The 18298-nt window shown below is 50.7% G+C and overlaps 2 long non-coding RNA genes across 3 annotated transcripts in view; one reads left to right on the top strand and one right to left on the bottom strand.

The window, feature by feature from the left end:
• Positions 1-8241, top strand: part of LOC132653773 (uncharacterized) — a 29472-nt gene extending 21231 nt beyond the window's left edge. For both annotated transcript variants that reach the window (XR_009591641.1, XR_009591642.1), the window contains 3 exons: positions 2308-2437; positions 5718-6237; positions 6917-8241. This is a non-coding gene — a long non-coding RNA (uncharacterized LOC132653773). The remainder of the gene's footprint in view (positions 1-2307; positions 2438-5717; positions 6238-6916) is intronic.
• On the bottom strand, positions 2521-4693 carry LOC132653774 (uncharacterized). The gene is made up of 3 exons (XR_009591643.1): positions 4385-4693; positions 3299-3369; positions 2521-2714 (listed from the first exon to the last, which is right to left on the bottom strand). It is a non-coding gene; the product is annotated as an uncharacterized LOC132653774 (long non-coding RNA).
• Positions 8242-18298: the final 10057 nt, after the last annotated feature.

Here is an 18298-nt window from a genome sequence, read left to right on the forward strand (position 1 = left end):
AACAAACAGCAAACAGCCCCCTACAAGCCAGTTTTTCCATTTTTCAGATGTCAAAGGTAGATATCTTTTCACAGGCATGAATGCCTCCAAACATCAGTTCTTGCAAATCAAGGGCTGGCAAGGACTCTGGCTTCTTTGTTCCTAAGGGGGTAGAGCAGAAACCCTGGTACAGGATGGCCAGGATGAGTGGTTGAGCTTAGACGATCGCAGATTTCTGCCTGCAGCAGAGGTAACCCTGCCACAGCTGCTGGCTGTGGGCAGGTCGCTTACCCTCTCTGGGATCCAGTTGTTGGCTCAGAAAGTGAGGGTTAATCATGTGGCTGACTTAAGGTCCTGATGCTTCCCTGTCCTCTCCGAGGTCAGCTACATAGGGTGTCACCTTCCCTGGAAAATCCTTAACACAGTCATCCAGGAAGTCACCTGGGGAGCAATCTGAGTTGGCAGGAGAACTGAAATCTATTTATCATCCTTTAACCCCAAATTGTCCTCTGTGAACATGTAAATCATGGGGCTATAAACTATGCTCACAAATTTAGGCCTCTGCCTGCTCATGTCACTAAAGTTTTATTAGAACGATCAGATCACATTTCCACGCTGCATCTAATGCTAGTTTTAAGCTGCAGTGGCAGAGATGAAGACTGGTTGGTGTGGGACCCTTCCCTTTGGCCTGAAGGGGCTGGATATTCACTGCCAGATTCTTTATAAGGAAAGTTTGCCACCCTGGATATAAATCTCTCTCCTTGGCTCTAGTCTTTTCTTCAGGCCACAATGAGACTCTTCTTTGTGCCTGAGATCTTTGGAGCTGAGCGATGTCCCAAGGGCTTATGGGCAGTTGGCATTCTTGAGTTGAGAGAAGGGAAGAGAGACGCCAAGAGAAAAAATATGAGGAATGAAAATGTTGGAAAGGGTAGAAGAAGATGGTGGGGGTGGGGTGGGGGCTCCTCTGTGCTTCATCGCAGGGGCACACCAGTGCTTAGAGAGCTCCTCAGCCTGGCCTCATGCCCAGGCTGGGACTCAGCCACCTTCCTCAGCTCTGTACTCAGAAACCCAGGCCAGCAGGCACCCACTGGCCACCATGGAACTTGGCCGTGGAAAGCATAGGCTCACGCCCTTGTATGTTTTCCTGGTGAGAATGACAGCCCTTTCCTGGTCTCTAGAAAATCACAATCACCAGCATTAGCAGGCGGTTGCCTTCAGTGGCCTCCCGAAGCTCTCTGTTGTGTGGGTGCATCTGGTACTGCCTGTGGGATCGGCCCCTTGTGCAGCTGAGTGCTGTAGCCTACTGTAGTGCATACCATACACCCACATCCTTCTCTCCCTCTTCTCCAGAGCCATCAGCATCCTTTTCCTGTGTGTTCTGCTGCCTGTGGCTCACATCCAGGACTTGCTTGGTCACTGCGGCACCTGGGGAGTCCATAGTCGATGACTAATGTGTAGGAGGACAAAGGGCCAGAAAAATCCCATTGTCTCCGGATTCCATCCTGCCTTGGGCTCCCTGAAGGATGGTGGGCAGGGGCCTTATCAAGTTGGAATACGTACAGTGCAGAACATCTGTCTGACTCGGATGACACAGATTACTTTTTCTTCTGGGTGGCGTGGTGTTTGAATGAGAACGGCCTCCACAGGCTCACATATTTGAATGTTTGGTTCTCAGTTGGTGGACTGTTTAGGAAGGATTAAGAGGTGTGGCTTTCTTGAAAGAGCTGTGTGTGTGTATGTGGGGGGGGGGCTTTCTGCTTTCCAAAGTCCACACAGGGCCCCCGGTTTGCTCTCTGCATGCTGCCTGCAGAAGATGTAAGCTCGTAGCGACTGCTCCGGTGCCATGCCTGCCTGCCTGCTACCCTGTCCACATGATCATCATGGACTAGCCCTTAAGTAAACCCCTAATTAAATGCTTCCTTTATGAGCTGCCTTGGTCACGGTGCCTCTTCACAGCACTATAACAATGACTAAGACTGTTTTTGTTTTATTTTGTTTTTGACAGAGTCTCATTCTGTAGTCCAGGCTAGCTCCAAACATACCATCCTCCTGCCTTAGTCTTTTGCGTGCTAGTATTACAGCCATGTAGGCCACACCAGACTTGCCATTTTAAGCGAAGACAATGCTATGGTTTGAATGTCCTCTTCTAAACTCAACTTGAAATTAAATTGCCCTTGTAGCAACACTGACAGGTAGGTCCCTAAGGGGTGATAAATTATTCATTACTGTGGAAGTAAAGTCCTGATTAAAAAACAAATAAGCAAAAAACAAAGTTGAGCTTGATTTATTTTTTCTTTCCCTGTTCTTCTCTGCCATGTTCCAATACAGCATAGAGACCCTCCCAGCATCCAGAGTCACAAGCCAAGTGAGTGAGCGCTGGTAGGGTGGCATCCTGTCACACCAGCAGACCCTGGCCTCGGAGTCTGTTGTTGGCAGAGAGTGAGAAGACAGGTCAAAGGTGAGCGCTCTCAGGTCCTGGTCCCACACACAAGCCTTGCCGCTGAGAAGCCCCTTCTAAACCGTGGCAGAGTAGGCAGGGTGGGAGAGGTCTGAGGACCTGTCTTGCGGCTCATTCCCAGAGCGAATGGACTGGGAAGGGACTGGGGTGGGAGCAGGCGGGAGGCTCCTGAAGAAGTAGTCCAGGCTGAGTTCAGTTCCTATTGATCACCTGACTGAAGATCCGGGAGGCATGGCCTCTGCAGGTCAGAAGGCAGATGTTGGCAGGCTGCAGTCACCTGAAGGATCCAGGGAGAGCTGACTCTGGCCTTCTCAGGCTCTCGGAAGCCAGCTGTCCTCTTCTGCAGGGCCCCTGCCGCTGCTCAGTCATCGCGTCCCCAAACCTCTGCTTCTGCATCTTGCTGTGGTCCCTGTTTCTGCTCCCCCATCCCTGACTCACAACCTTCGTGGACCTTGGGCAAGCCTCCATAATCCAGGATCATCTCGCCATCTGGGAACCTTCGTTTATGCACATCTGCCAGGTCCCTTTCCCCATACAAGCTGACTTAGTCACAGGTCCCAGAGATCAGGACACAGACGTGTGGGAGGGAGGTGTGACTCTGCCCACACTTTCAGCAGAGCTAGGGATCAGGCTTTGGCCTATTTGGGTCCAAGCAGATGGCTGATGCCGCATGGGTACAGCCATTTTCCTAGATCCACAGCTGTAACTGGCCCCTCTCCGGCCCCCTTCCCTGTCCAGCTTCCCTCCTGCTCTGATCCACTGCTCCTGGCATACTGCCTCACTAAACCACTTGCACCAAATAGCAGGGAGCATCCCAGGATAATGTGCTTGCCCAGCACCCCAGTGCTCCAGCGTGCTTACCTGGAATGGCAGGCTGGGACTGTGAGTTCTCTTCAGATCAGGGGAGGAGCCCTGTCTTCGGATTTCTATTGCTGTGAAGAGATAACATGACCACATCAACTCTGTTTTTGTTTTGTTTTTCTAGATAGGGTTTCTCTGTGTTGCCCTGTCTGTCCTTGAACTCACTCTATAGACCAGGCTGACCTCAAACTCAGGCAACTCTTATAGAAAACATTTAATTGGGGCTGGCTTACTGTTGGGAGGTTTAGTCCATTGTTGTCCTGGCGGGAAACATGGCAGCTTGCAGGCAGGCATGGTGCGAGAGAGGTAGCTAAGAGTTCTACATCTGGATCTGCAGGCAGCTGGAAGAGAACTGGCTGGCAAAGCCCACCGCCTAGTGACACACTTTCTCCAACAAAGCCATGCCTCTTAGGAGTGCCAACCCCCTATGGGACAACCATTCAAATGCCTCAGTCTATGGGGGGCATTTCTCTTCAAACCATTGCAGGTTCTGTGGTCATAAGGCCACAGTCTCCAAGCTGCAGGCTTGCGTTAGCAGCTGCCTGTGCTTAGCTGCCAGCCAAAAGCAGTGGCTGGCAGCACAGTGTGCCTGCAGCTGTGGCCAGTCACATCCTGAGTTTGGAGGCCTCCTGCCCACTGCAGAAGGTATGGTCATTGGGTACAGAATTCCAACTCTTTCGCTGATGGGTGTAGAAATGCCTGGGAAGATTTCAGCAAGGACGTGACATGGTCCAGTGACCCTGGGGGCAGTCTTGCTGGCCACCGGTGGGAAGCACAGTGGTGGGGCTGAGGGGCCAGGAACCCAAGGGATGGGGGAAGCTACAGTGCTATTCCTAGAAGGGAGGGTGAAGGATTGGCTGGCCGCACCCCCGCCCCTATAAACAGTGTTCTCAGTAAACGGAGCAGGAGACCCGGGCTCAGCTTCTGGCCTCACAGCCCCAAAGTCAGACACCTCTTCACCTCTGGTTGCTAAGTGATGTGGAGTCTGCCATTATGGCCCCAATCGGAGCCTTGTCCAGTCACTCTACCTTAGAGGTAGTCATTTCCCACCCAGCCATGGCCGACCCGCCTCCAGTCACTACTTACTCTTGAGTTTCAGAGCTGAGTTTCTGCCTCTCAGAAGAACATGGCCCTGTTCTTGAGATATCCTGGCACCCCGGGGTGGATGCGACAGTCCAGAGCCTCTGTGGCCTGGTGGCTTGGCTTAGCCTGGCTTGGCTGGGGGAGGGGATCTGGATGTACGTCCAGGTTTGATAAGCCCTGTTATATACACATTGGAGTCACCTGGGCGCTTCTTTAAAGCGCCTGCGAGACCCGACTCCCCCGACTGCACACCTGAGCAATCAGATGAGGGTCTTTGGGTAGGATGGTTTCTGCCCCTTTTTATTTCTCATGTGGCTCCTGTGTGCAGCCAAGAAATACAAGCTGTTCCTGTTGGGGACAGCACAGTGTGTCTCTGGCATGTGACTCAGTCCACTATTCACAGAGTCCTTGCACCATCCACATGACGTTCATGGGACCGTGAGACTCTGAGTCTGCGGGTTTTGTTGTTTTCCGAGACAGGATTTCTCTGTGTGGCCCAGGCTGTTCTGGAACTCACACTGTAGACCAGGCTGGCCTTGAACTCACAGAGATCCTCTGCCTCTGCCTTCAGGGTGCTGGGATTATAAGTGTGTGCCACCCACTGCCTGGCCAGCCTGTGTGTTTAATAGGATACAGGAAGCAAGCTGTGTTGTGGGGGTCCCCAGATGTTCAGGGAGGCAGGGTCCAGCCAACAAAGAGTCTGGACAAGCTGTAAAGACAAGCCACTAGCTGATGTGGCTGCTTCTGAGCAGTGAGCATGGCCAGCCTGACCCTGGGCCTGGCAATAGCCCAGGTGGGGCTCCCTGAGTTATCACCTGTCATCCAACAGTCCCCTGACCCTTTGCAGAGCCAACGGCTTGAAAATGGGCAGCCTGCAGAGAGTGATGGGGCAGGGTTGGAAGCTAGCCAGGTCTCTGGGGAACACTGGCCCTTCTCATTGCCTATGGCTGATGAAAGAGGGAGAAAGGGTGGGTGGTGGTGGGCGCTAGGCCGGATAAGTAGGATAAATGGGATAAGCACCCAGTCTAGGCCGATGGAAGATGCTGTGGGACTTTCCCAATTTCTAGAGGGGAAGTTAGTCTCAGAGCCAATGCTCACTGCCAGGAAAGTTCATGCTTATCTAGGAAAACGTGAGCCCATGAAAGCCTAGAGCAAAAGCCAAGCACTCTCCCTGTACCTGTTTGCCTCGCAGTCCCTTTCCAGGGACTTCCTCTCTGCTGGGAGAATCCTGGGTTCCAGAGCCATGACTGCATGGGGACCTTAGCCAAATATATCTAAAGAAGAAGCTTAATTTAAGGAACTTGGATAGAGGAATCAACTACACATTTCCCCACAGAAGAAACAGAAATGCTACAAAGTCCTTGGCAAGACACTCAGTATCACGAGTCACAAAAGAAATGCCAACAGCAAGGATGTACCACGTGACACCGGCATTTAAAGAAGAGAAAGAAGAGAGCAGGTGTGAGAATGATGAGAATGTGGCTTGGTGGTGGCCTGGCATGTGCAAGGCCCTGGGTTTAACCCCCAGTACAATAGGAAAAAGAAGCTAAACCAAGATGGCGGGTGAGCCAGCGACATAGGCAGGATACACTCCAGGGACCCGGGACCTGGTCATTGGCTGTGACCCTCTCGCAGCAGTGCCGTTCACGGCAGTTGTAGAAGGAGGAAACTCAAATATCCAATGGATACATGCAAACTGTGGAACATCTTCGCTGGAATAGTGCCCACTTGTGAAAATGAACGCGACACTGATACGCGCTGTAGAAGATGAACCTCGAGACAATGTCCGGTGGAAGAAACCAGACACCAAAGGACGAATGTCACATGACTGCGTTTATGAAAAGTACTCAGAACAGGTAAATCCATACAGACAACCCAGACTGATTGTTTTCAGGGCCTTGGGAAGGGGGTAATTGGATGCAGTGGTAAAGAAGTCTAACCGGCCTGGACTCCCACGCAAGACACATGGGACTGCGTGTGCCCCCAGCTCCTAGTGAAAGCTTTGAGCGTGCTGGCTTTTTTCTTATACTTTTCAGGACTCCACTGTCTGGGGCAGCAGTTCTCAACCTGTGGGTCGTGACTCCTCTGGGGGTCACATATCAGATCTCTTGCATATTATATGTTTACATTATGAGTCACAACCTGAGCAAAACTACAGGTTTAGAGTGGCAATGAAATAGTTTCGTGGGTGGGGGTCAGCAGGACATAAAGACCTGAATTATAGGGTGGCGGTGTTAGGAAGGTTGAGAACTGCGGCTCTAGAGAACTCTGCCCCACACCAGTTGACCAAGACAATCTCCCACACGTAAACCCGCAGGCCAAGCTGATCTAGGCAATTCCTCAGTTGAAGCTTTCAGGTGACGGTGTCAGTGGTGTCAAATTGACAGGTTTGTTTCGACGCAGTTTGAGGATATAATCCTTCATGTTAGGAAATCCATGGCGGCAGGAGGTGGAGGGAGCTGGTCGCAGGCATGCCCACTCAGGAAGCAGGGAGATTGAGGCTGGCACCTAACTCATTTCCTCTTTTCCATTCAGATTTGGAGCCCAGCTCGTTCTCCAGTCCCTCAGCAGACTCCTGCGCGCCAAGGCCCATTACCCAGCCCGAGCTCACACACTTTTCCTGGATTCACTTTCCCTGTCTCTCACCTGCACTTCCTGGATCTACGCCCACACAAGATGCCTGTGCACACGCCCTTGCCTCAGACCTTAGGTGAACCCGAACTAAGACATGGCAAAAGCAGAGAGTTTGAAGCCAGAGGAAAGGGAGATGTTGCCAGACTGGGGAAGTAGCGGGTGTGGTAGCCTTGAAAGAAGCCCCTGAAAGGGAGTGGAAGGGAGATGATGGCTGAGGGCTAAGGGCAGAATGAGGCAGAGACTGCGAGTGAGCACTGCTTTGGGGAATCAGGAGAAGCTGGGAGAGGGCCCTTTCAATTTTCAGACTTTCCCTTTCTTGAATCCTCATTGTGGTTGTACCCTGCCTCCAGTCCTCCACAGAGATCTCCAGAATCCTCTGGGAGGTGGTGTAATCTTGTAAATTTCCCCTGATGACTGTTCTTACACTCAAAGGCTTGGCACGCTTCAGAAGCCTGGATCTCCCCCTCAACAGCGTAACACAGCCCCTGGGCCCATGCTGCGCTTGGAGGTGCTGTTGGCTGCTTTTAAGTTGGCCTTCCACATCCACCCAGCCACCCCCAGCAGTGAGGTAAGCAGCAGCTGGTGGCAGAAAAAGAGACACAGATAACATAGGCGTGTGTCCCAAGTCAGTCAGGAAGCCCATGGGGGCCTGAAACTGGGATGCAGAAAATAGATCTCCCAGGTGAAGCCTCAGGCTGACAAGCTAAGCTACACGCTTCCAGAGGAGAAGGAGAAAAGGAATTTTTCTCTCTGGTCTGTCTGGACCTATGGTTACCAGCAGCACAGACGGAAGTGAGGAGCCAGGTGCTGTCTTACCAGGTAGAAAATGTCCTCTGGTTGGCCTGGGCCCCACTGCTAATGGCAGGTTCTCAGAATTCCTGTTCTGCCTCGGGGCCTCTCAGAGTAGCTGAGGGTTGACCAATCCTAATTCCAAGGCAGGAGGCCAGGGGCTAGAACGGGTAAGAGGCAAGGGAGGGTAGAGAGAGTGGACGGGCTGACTTTCCCTCTTCAGGGACAAAGGACACTAGCCCTGCCTACAGGATGACAGGGAATGGAAGAAAAGGTGTGTATTGTGTGTGTTTGTGTATGTGTGTGTGTATGTGATATAAAGATATAAAAGGCCCTTCAGGATCAACAACATACATCATCTTCATGAAGTTAGGACAATAAAACTGTAAATTTTTTTTTTTAAATTTAAAGTTTGAATAAACAAGAAGCAGACATAATGATTATAAATTTAATACTTACAGCCAGTGCTTTCGTTGTTATTGCTTTTAAAAATTGAAACAGTGTCTCACTGTGTAGCTCAGGCAGGCCTAGACCTCATTATGTAACCCAGGCTGGCCTTAAACTCAGGGCAATTCTCCTGTCTCAACCTCCCAAGTGTTGGGGTTACAGGTAGGAGCCACCTTGCCTAGACATAGGTGTCTTCAAATACTTTTTCTGTTTGTTTTTTTATTTTTTTGAGACAGGGTTTCTCTGTGTAGCCTTGGACTCGCTTTGTAGACCAGGCTGGCCTTGAACTCACAGAGATCTGTCTGCCTTTGCCTCCCCCAGTCCTAGGATTACAGGCATGTGCCGACACATCCACCTGCCTTTAAATAACTTTTATAGCCATTATTTATTTCTGGATGTGTGAGCACATGACATTGCATGAATGTGGAGTCTGTTCTCTTTCTGCCACATGGGTCCTGGGGATCAAACTCAAGTTACCAGGGTTAGCAGCAAGACCCTTTCCCACAGTGTCACCTCACTGGGCCCTGATGAGTGCTTCCAATTGTTTTTTCTTTCAAAGCTATTTTAATCACATGTATGAGTGTGTCTGAGCACATGAGCATAGGTCCCATGGAGTCCAAAGGTCAGATCTCTTCAGAGACAGAGATAGAGACACTTGTCAGTTGCCTGCTGTAGGTGCTGGGAACTCAATCCAGGTCCTCTGCCAGAGTAGCGCGTGCCCCTCACCACTGAGCCATCTCTCCAGCCCCCAATAGGTGCTTTCAAAGACAATTCTAAGGTGCTCAGCCCTTAGGCCTCTGGGCTCCATGCAAGCTTTTCTCTACCACAGGAGACTTCAGCAGAAGAATTTGTGGATGCATTCAACTAGCTCTCAAAGAAAACTGAGTCGACCTCTGTAGGATTCCCTGCTCCCTTCCCCCCAGTATGGTGTCAATACTCTGCCGTGGCCAAGTTCCGTTAGCCCATAAGACACTGCTGAAACCAGGGTGTTAGGAAGAGCCCACCCAGCCCAGCATGAGCCACAAGGATCCCACTGACGCCAGCTCAGTTTCTTTCTATACCTGGACAGAGGCCCATAGAGAAAAGCCCACAAAGATGACAGCAGGCAGAGCTGAGTCCCCCTGACAGAATGCTCTGCTTTTTCATCCCATGTTATTGCTTATTGTTATTTGCCCTACTCAAGAATAATTGAAGCCAGAATTTTTTTTTATATTTCAGAGTTGTGTGTGTGCACATAAATGCTTGTGTGTGCGTGTGAATGTGTGTATGTGTGCGCCTGTGCGTACATGTGCATGCATGCGCATACTCGCACCCTGTAGCATTTCCCTTGGCATTTCCCTGTGAAGAACACATCTCGTACCTGCTCAGGGCGGCCGCCTTTATCTTTCAGTCTCAGTTCAGATGTCACCTCCTCAGAGGGCCTCCTTGTTCCCTTTACACATTCCTTCCTCCCTCTGCTCACTTCCTTCCTGTGTGTCTGTGTGTCCTACGCATCTAAAATCTCTTCATTGTTAGCGTGTTGTGGTTTCCTCCATAAAGGGTGATTCTGCTGACTGTCCCACCAGCTTCTAGAACGAGCCTGAGAGCTGGGCCTTCATGACCAGATCTTTTCTGAGTACCTGCTTTGTGCCTGGTATAACTTTACCACCTGGCATCCAGAGAAGAACTGACCCCTGCTGCCCTAGGGTGGGAGCTGAGTTTCCCCCAGGAGGCTGTGTGTGAAGCCTCTCCTCTGTGGAAGCCAGGAGCAAGGCAGAACAAAGAGGCGCTGGTCCAGCACACAGTGAGCAGGCACCTACCGGCTGCAGCCGTTGCCTCGGGCTCTCTGTTCCTGGCGTTCCAGTTATCTGCGATCGTGTACCAAATTATTCCTCCAACTGCAGGCTCAAGACACAGGTTTCATTATTTTCTTTTTAATAGTATCTCTTGCTTTTCTGGGAAACACAGCCTACCGTGTGGAGGCTTGTGGAGCTCCAGCTCCTCTGCTGTGGTCTAGTGAGAATTATGTGTGAAAACTAGAGTGGTAGACAAGGAATCAAAGCCATTAGCCGATGGCCCTGGTGCAGAATGCCCGGGGGTCATCCTCTTCTTGCCTTTCACACCCAAGGCAGTTGTCTTTTGTCCCCTTTTACCACAGTCCATAGTGACCTTGGAATAAAAACATTCCTCAAGCTGTATCTTCAGACACTGAGGAGGGAAAAGGGTCAAGCTTAAGGAGCGTTCCTGGTTAGGCTCAGTGAGCAATGTGGGCAGCAGTTCCCTTTGAAGTTGCTGGCAGCCTGTTTGTTTTCTGTCTCATACATCTGTCCTTTCTGGAATGTCATAGATGTGAAAGCAGAAGGTAGCTGTTTGGGTCGGGCTTCTTACGCTTAGCACGGGCGTTCACCTCCATTTGCACTGTTGTCTGGTGGGCTCTTTCTCTGTCATGGAAGGCTGTCTTACAGTTTACCCCAGTCCTGTTTGCCAGCTCTGGGATTCTTTAGCTGGAAGCCAACTAGAACCTCAAGAGACAAAGTGGATGAGAACTGAGATCTAAGGGTCTGGCTGGGAATGGAGAAGGTGGGGTAGGGCCATGCCATACCATTGGAAGCTCCTACGTACAGTCTGAAGGATTCTTTGGAACATACTTTGAAGCCTGATCTTGATGCTTAGAGACAGGCCCATCTCTATTTCACTGTCCATTTTGTAACATTGTGGGTTTCCTACTGTCACAATACGGGCCGTCCCCTATGTCTGGGACCCTTGGCTCTCAGACAGCCACAGACTCACCAACTCCATTCCCGTATCTCTACAGCGGCTCCAGCTGTCTCTGTTGAGTGCTGCAAACTGTGTCCAGGCTCCGTCACCCTCCCTGCCCTGTCCAGCCTCTGCTCAGGGCCTCTAACTCCATCTAGCCTGCTAAGCAACAGGCCTGTCCCCTGCCGGAATACACATTCTGTGTTAGGGAGCTTCGTTTTACTTTCTTTTCCTGTTGCTGTGGTATAATTCCCAGACAAGAAGAACTTTCAGAGAGAGAGAGGCTTTATTCATCTCATGATTCCGGGTTATGGTCCATCGCTGTGTGGATGTCAAGGCAGGAACTTGAAGCAGCCAGTCACAGCCACAGTCGGGAGCAGAGAAAATTGATGCCCGAGCTTACAGCTCATTTCACCATCTCCTTTCTACAGTCCTGGACCACAGGAGAAGCTGCCACATCCTTTTAAGATGAGTCCATATCAGTTAATGTAATCAAGTCAGTTCCCCTAGACAAGCCCACAGGCTAACCTGAGCTGGACAGTCCCTCACGAAGACTCTCTTCCCGGGTGATTCGACAATGTGCTGAGTTGAAAGTTGAAACTAACCATCTCATTCTTCTCTCTCAAACGCTTAGAGAGTGCCTGGAAAATTGCAGATCAGTAACACTGAGTGAACTAATGACAATGGGACAGGACAATGGGATCAGAACCTGTGCTAACTGATTCAATGACCAGCTTTGCTATCTTTACATTAACCACCTGGATGCCCTGAAAATAGTAATAATGCCAAGCAGCACAAAGCCCTAGTAGCCACATGAAAATCAGTATGTATTGTGGGCTACTAAAAAAAAAAAAAAAAAAAAAAAGGCTATATCCTAGGATGTTATAACCATCACCTCTAGGTAGCTTTGGAAAGCAGAAATGTACCACACGGTTCTGGAGGCTAAGTTTCAAATCCTGGTGTCAGTGGAGCCTGCTCTTCTGGCCCCTACAGTGAGGACCTTCCAGCATCTATTAAACACTGCCGATCATTGGCTGTCCTGGTTGGCTAATAGCTTTCCATTTCTGAGTCTAACCTCAATTTCTTAATTTCTTCTTTGCTGTTTTGCTTTGTTGGCCTCATACTTTCCTTTGGCCCTGGAATCCTGGCTGTTTCTCGGTCTGTTTCTCAGGCACAACACTCCTTTTCCATCACTCTGTACTTTGTGATTACCCTGTGAATTCTACAGAGAACATTCATGTAAGGTTTTCTGCCAGCCATTCAACCTCTTGGAAGACAGAGCTCTGGAAGTGGGCTGGGGTCCAGGGACGAGGCTTTTAGTTGGGAGTTGACCCCAGAAGATATTGATGGGGGTTGGAGGGGAGAAAGAGGACCCAGGTGTCTGAAGTCATTACTAACCACAGCCTTAACTGCTTCTCAGGGGAACCCGGGAAGCAGTGTGGTCCTGTCCTCAGGGTGAATCCTCGGGGAGGAAAGAGGAAGATCCTCCTGGGCGCCCTTCTGGGTACCCTGCGCATGGGTACCAGAGACAAGTGCTGTATAAACAGAAGCAGGAGGGTGGGTGGACGTCAAGGGAACAGTCCTTTCCAAAGAAGTGCACCATTCCGTTAACATACGCTGTGGGGCACGACCTGACCATGTGCTAGGACTGGCCCTGGGGTGCCATCCGGTAGGCGGTACGGGCACTTAAATGGGCTATTGCTTGGCATTGCCATGGGCACTCTGAGGGCTCTTAGGGGAGGAGATAGCAGGCCTCGGAAGAGAGGGGACTAGAGGAAGCACTAGGTAGTTGTGAAGGTTAATCTCTGTGTAGGAAAAACACGGTTTGTGGGGGCGTGTGGAAAGAGTGTGTGTTTACCTCTCAGGGGCCCGAATGAGAGTGGGATGTGGGGACAGGGAGGGCAGCTGCCAATGTCAGGCTGAAGACAAAGAGGAGTGTCCACCACGGACATGACCGAAGCAGACATTGGGTTGAAAAGCTTTCTCTGGTGGCTATGGGTGAGCACAAGGATGGCAGCAGCATATGGCTTAAGAGTGTTTTCTCCGAAAATCCTCAGCACCCATATCAAAAGATGGGCGTGGCTACGGGTGCCTAAAACTTAGCATCGGGGTTCCGGAGAGCTGGCTGGCCAGCCACCGAAGCGCTGTGTCAAGGCACTGTTATAGGCAGCAGCAGAAGAAAACATGCGGTGCGTGTGCATCACACACATGATGTAGAAGGTGAAGGCCAGCTAGTCGTGATACAGTTGGTAGGCGTGAGAGACGGCTGAGGCTGTGGCTCAGGCAGCGCACTCAGGTGAACGTGTTTTCTTATACACAGAAGCACACTCTAAAAAAACCAGTGAAATTCAGAATAGTAACATGTAAATCAGTGGCTGTGGTGGCTAGTGTCATACCATCACACGATGGTGAAGACAAGAGGTCTTTCTTTCCACTTTTGGCATGTGTGTGTGTCCGTGGTGTGCAAATGTGCTCTCCTGTGGTAGTTATGTTTTCTGTTACTGTGAAAAAGACCATGACCAAAGGCGACATGGGGAGGAAAAGCTTATTTCCTCCTCCAGGCCATAGCCCTCCACTGCGGGAGGTCAGGGCCTCAGGGACTCAGTGCGGGGACCTGGAGACAGGCACTGGAGCAGACACCATGGAGGAGGGTGGTTGGCTGCCTGCCAGGCCTGCTTTCTTAGATGGCATAGGCCTCCCTGGTCGGGGGTGGCTCCACCCTCAGCGGGCTGGGCCCTCCGTGTCAATCTTCATTGAAGAAAGTGCCCCACAGACCTGCCTGTGGGCAATCTGACAGGGGCCTTTTCTCAACTCAGTTTCCTCTTCCCAGATAACTTTAGATGTGTCGGGTTGACAAGAAACTTCCAGGACAGTGTTTGTATGTGTTTGCGCACATGTGTGAACAGGATTGGAGCCCAAAGGCTGACGTCAGGTGTCTTTCTCAATCACTCTTCTCTTTAAGTTTTGGGGCACACAGGGCTCGCTGGGCCCTCCAGTCCGGCTAGCCAGACCCCCCTCCAGGACCACCTGGTCCCTGCCTCCTGAGCCCTGAGAGCGGGCTGCCTCGCCCACCTAGATGCAGAGGGTCTGACCTTGCTTCCTTTGCCCCTGAGCTATCCTCCCGGCTCCCTTGGCTTTCTTTCTTATCAATTCGTGTGCATATGTGCATTCCCATAAAGTGAACCAAGTACAAATGCAGTTCCCTTCTCTTCGAGGGTTCTTAGGCTCCACTCCCCTACCCTGTGGGCATGCGCCAGTAAGATTCTTTTTATTGCTTCAGACATATTTTGTGCATTTCTAACATTTTCCTCTTCTTACAAGTGATAATACCGCAACACTCTCTTCAGCATCTTCAGCATGTTGCTTTTTTTTTTTTAAACTTAATATATCTCAGAGGCACTTCTATCCCAGAGCATAAAGAGCCGCTTTAAGAGGCCAGAGAGTGTTCCCTAGGTGGATCTAATGGACTTAGCCCACCCACACCCATCCATGGCTGATGAGCCCAGTGTCTGCCCATCACAAGCAATGACAGGCATGCACACACTTTTTTTTTAGGAAGGAAGGGAGGGAGAGAAAGAAGAGAGAAGCAGAGAGGGAGGGAGGGAGAAAGGGAAGCGAACATTTATTGGATGCGTGTTTTAAGTGCCAGGCCTGTTGTTAAACTCTGCAGAGTTCTGGCCCTTGAAGCCAGCCTAACAATGACTCTCAAAGCTCTGTGGCTTTTCTTGCTCTGTGAGAATTCCTTGTGGCCTCTGTAACAGGGTGGGGAGAAGGGAAAAAGCAGAGGCAGGGCTGCATGGCTCTGAATGGTGCGCCAGGCTGGGCTTTATGTGGAGGCATTCAGCTGCGAACACTGTGGCACCCCTCACATATAGGCACATGGGTAGCCTAGGGTTATGAGTTTGCCATGATATATTTAGTAGGAGCCCTTGAGTGGTGCCCGGAGCCAGAGCGTAAATAGCTGCTTACACGGTCATTTAAAGTGAACACACAGAAAGCGGCTGTAATTGCAGAGCTCAGGAAATGCTGTACTTGAGAGCCATTCTGAAATGACATGCTATGTGACCCAATATTTTTCCAGAATGCGGAGGCTTCTTTGATCTCTCAGGCAAACCACCCTTGCACAATGACTGGTTCACAGCAGCTCTCCAGACAGACATGCCCATCACAGCGGGGTAGGGGTTGATGGCTAGGATGCCCTGAGATGGGCATCCCTAGCTTGAAGCTCTGCCTGAGTTCATCGAGACCACGTGGAAGGTGGCACCTGTAGGCACTGGGGGTGGGGAGGGAAGACAGTGAGGAAGCCTGTATTGATAGGCAGTGTCATAAATGGAGAATCCTTCAGAGCTGTCCGGCAACGGGCATTCACTCCACCAACATCCTCCCGTCCTGGCTGGGGGAGCCTTGGAAAGGAGTCATGGTGGAACCCCTGGTCTGCCCTGCCTGCCCCGGTCTGGTACTCAAGAGAGAAACTCAAGAGAGAAGCTGCTGATTGGCCCTGTGCGAATTTGACCAAACCTCCTGTCTTAGCGTTCTATGAAGGTGAAGAGACACCAGGACCACGGCAACTCTTAGAAAGGAAAGCATTTAATTAGGGTTTGCTTACAGTTTCAGAGGTTTAGTCAATTTTCATCATGGTGGGGAGCCTGGCAGACATGGTGCTGGAGAAGGAGCTGAGGGTTCTACATCAGGATCCGAAGGCAGCCGGGCTTTTGAAACCTCAAAGCCCACCCCCATTGACACACTTCTAACAAGGCCAAACCTACCCCAACAAGGCCACACCTCCTAATCCTTCTCAAGCAGTGCCACACCCTGGTCACTAAGCATTCAAATACGTGAGCCCCTGGAGGGTGGCATTGTTATTCGAACCACCACACCTCGGGGTGAACTCTCACAAATGGTTCCCAGGTTCCTTCCTTCCTTCCATCCTTCCTTCCTTCCTTCCTTCCTTCCTTAATTAATTAATTTTGTTATTTTAAAAAGACTTTTAATCAGTTTTTTGTGAATTTTACATCATGCAACCCAATCCCACTCATCTTCCTGTTCCACCATAACTGTTCTCCACCCTTGGAACCTCCCTCCAATGACTTGGTTGTTTCTGTTCAGATATTTTTTTCCCCATGAATACACTTTTTTAAAGACGCCATTCTGAGCCTGAGAGATGGCTCAGCAGATAATGGTGCTTGCTGGGTCAGTAAGGCTAGAACCCGAGTTCTGTCCTCAGAACCACCTGAAGGGGGAAGGAGAGCAGATTCCACTAGATCGTACTCTGATCTCCACACTTCTGCTGAGGCCCTCACACCTCCCAGCCTGTACACACACAATCGTACCAAATACAGTTAAGTGCAGAGATAAAGAAGTCGTAGTCCTCAGACTGTCCTTTACGCCATTTCCTTCATCTAAAAACTCAGGCATTAGAAATCTACCCTCATCTATGAGCCAGTTATATCAACTTCTTTTACACAATTTTTAGTGTTTCTCATTTTCTTTCTTTTTTATTTTATATGTTTATTTATTTGTTTTTAATTTGTTCTTGAGACAGATCCTGGTGTAAACAACAAACATCCCAATGTGCGCAAACAGCTTTAGTTCGTGTTCATGCACTCCACTAGCCTGTCTTTCAGGGGCCCAGCAACCTCTCCATCATCACCTGTGGCCAGTTATGGTCCAGATAAAAATAACCCGCCCACCACCCTGTGCTCTCTCTTTCTGTCTCTCTGTCTCTTTTTCTCTTTCTTGTCTCTGTCATGGGTGCTCTCCTCTCTTCTCCCTCCCCCTTTCCCATAATAAACCTTTTTTTATACCAAATATGTTGCATGGCCTTAATCATTCTTATAATAGCTTTTCTTGCTAATGTTCATTGCAGTGAGTCATTGGTGTGGTTCGAGGCCTCTGGCTTCTGCTGTACCATCAATAATGGAGTCTCATCGGACTCCTCAGATATCCTGTTGCCTTGTGTTTTGGAGATCCTGTGGCTTTGGTTCTGGAGAACCAGCCCTTTCAAGCATTCTGGAAGTTTGTAGATGGGGTAGATGTTGAGGGCCAACTCAAAGCCCTGAGTCTGGGCCTGGGTGGTAGTTGAGTTGGTCAGCCTGAGAGCTCTCCCATGCTCACACCATTGGGACCAGCTCTCCTGCACCCACGTCACCAGGGTCAGCTGCTCAGCACTGCCGAGATGAGGGTCGAGGGCCCATCTGACCGGCTCTCACGCCCTCCCCCATGACTCAGGCTAGCATTGGGGGCCAGCTCTCCTCGCTGCTACAGGTGGCCAGGGGATGGGGTCATCTCTCCTGCAACCACACCACCATAGCCAACAAGGGAAGGCCATCCCCAACCCCTGACCATGCGCATGTCCCCACAACCCACAACTAGGGCCAGCTCTACTCTGCTTCCCAGGCGAAGTGTAGGGCTATCTCCCTACTGCTGCAGCTGGCCAGGGCCAGGGCCAGCTCTGCACAGCCTTCAAACATCAGCATGGCTGCAGGTGGCAGCCCAGACCAGGGATGTCCACATGGTTTGTTGGTGACAGACCCCTGCTGCTGTACGGCCCTGGACCCAGCCAAGGCCCTTGGAGGCAGCACAGGCCAGGACCTCACCACGGCCTCAGACAGCATTGCCGGCTAGCCACACCAGGCCGTTCCTCACTACCCTTGGGTCTCTAGTTCCACCTCTCTTTTTGTGTACACCTGTTTTTCTTTCTCTTCCATCGCTGCACCACTTACTTGCTCACCTTGTAGCATCCGGGGCCCCTCTGGGTGTCTGGGGTCATCTGAGCAGTGCTATGCCTCGCCCATGCTATGTAGTTCCAGGAGGGGTCCCCAGCTGTCTACATGCTGCAAGAGCCAAACAAGACAAGGTGAACTCCTGGGTACAGCTGTGGACTTAGGACATGCCTGTGCTGGGAGGAGTGCCAGCCTTGTCCTGCCATCGAGGGCTGCTTCTTAGGTACCCAGGTTAGGAGACCCTTAAACCCAAGGTGGAACAAAGAACCAGAGAGCCAGGTTTGCACATGGTTCCTAAGATATCCTGGAATTTGAAACCTTCCCCTAAGAAAAGTCATAGCAAATGAATTTGAGCCATGGCTGATGGCCCCTGACTTAACAACGGTTCTACTTGATGGTTTTTGTTTGCTTGTTTATTTGTTTGTTTTGCTTGGCTCTGATGGAGTGAAGGCAGGAGAACCTGTACTTTGGGTCTCCATCTTTTCTAGGTGAGTGATGTGCTATGATCCTCTCTGGTGATGCTCGTGGTGGCAGAGACCCACAGTCACACTCGAACACCTCCAGTGACTTCAGGGGGTTGGTGGCTGAG

Source organism: Meriones unguiculatus, chromosome 4 (assembly GCF_030254825.1).
Source record: "Meriones unguiculatus strain TT.TT164.6M chromosome 4, Bangor_MerUng_6.1, whole genome shotgun sequence".
NCBI classification, from domain to species: Eukaryota; Metazoa; Chordata; class Mammalia; order Rodentia; family Muridae; genus Meriones; species Meriones unguiculatus.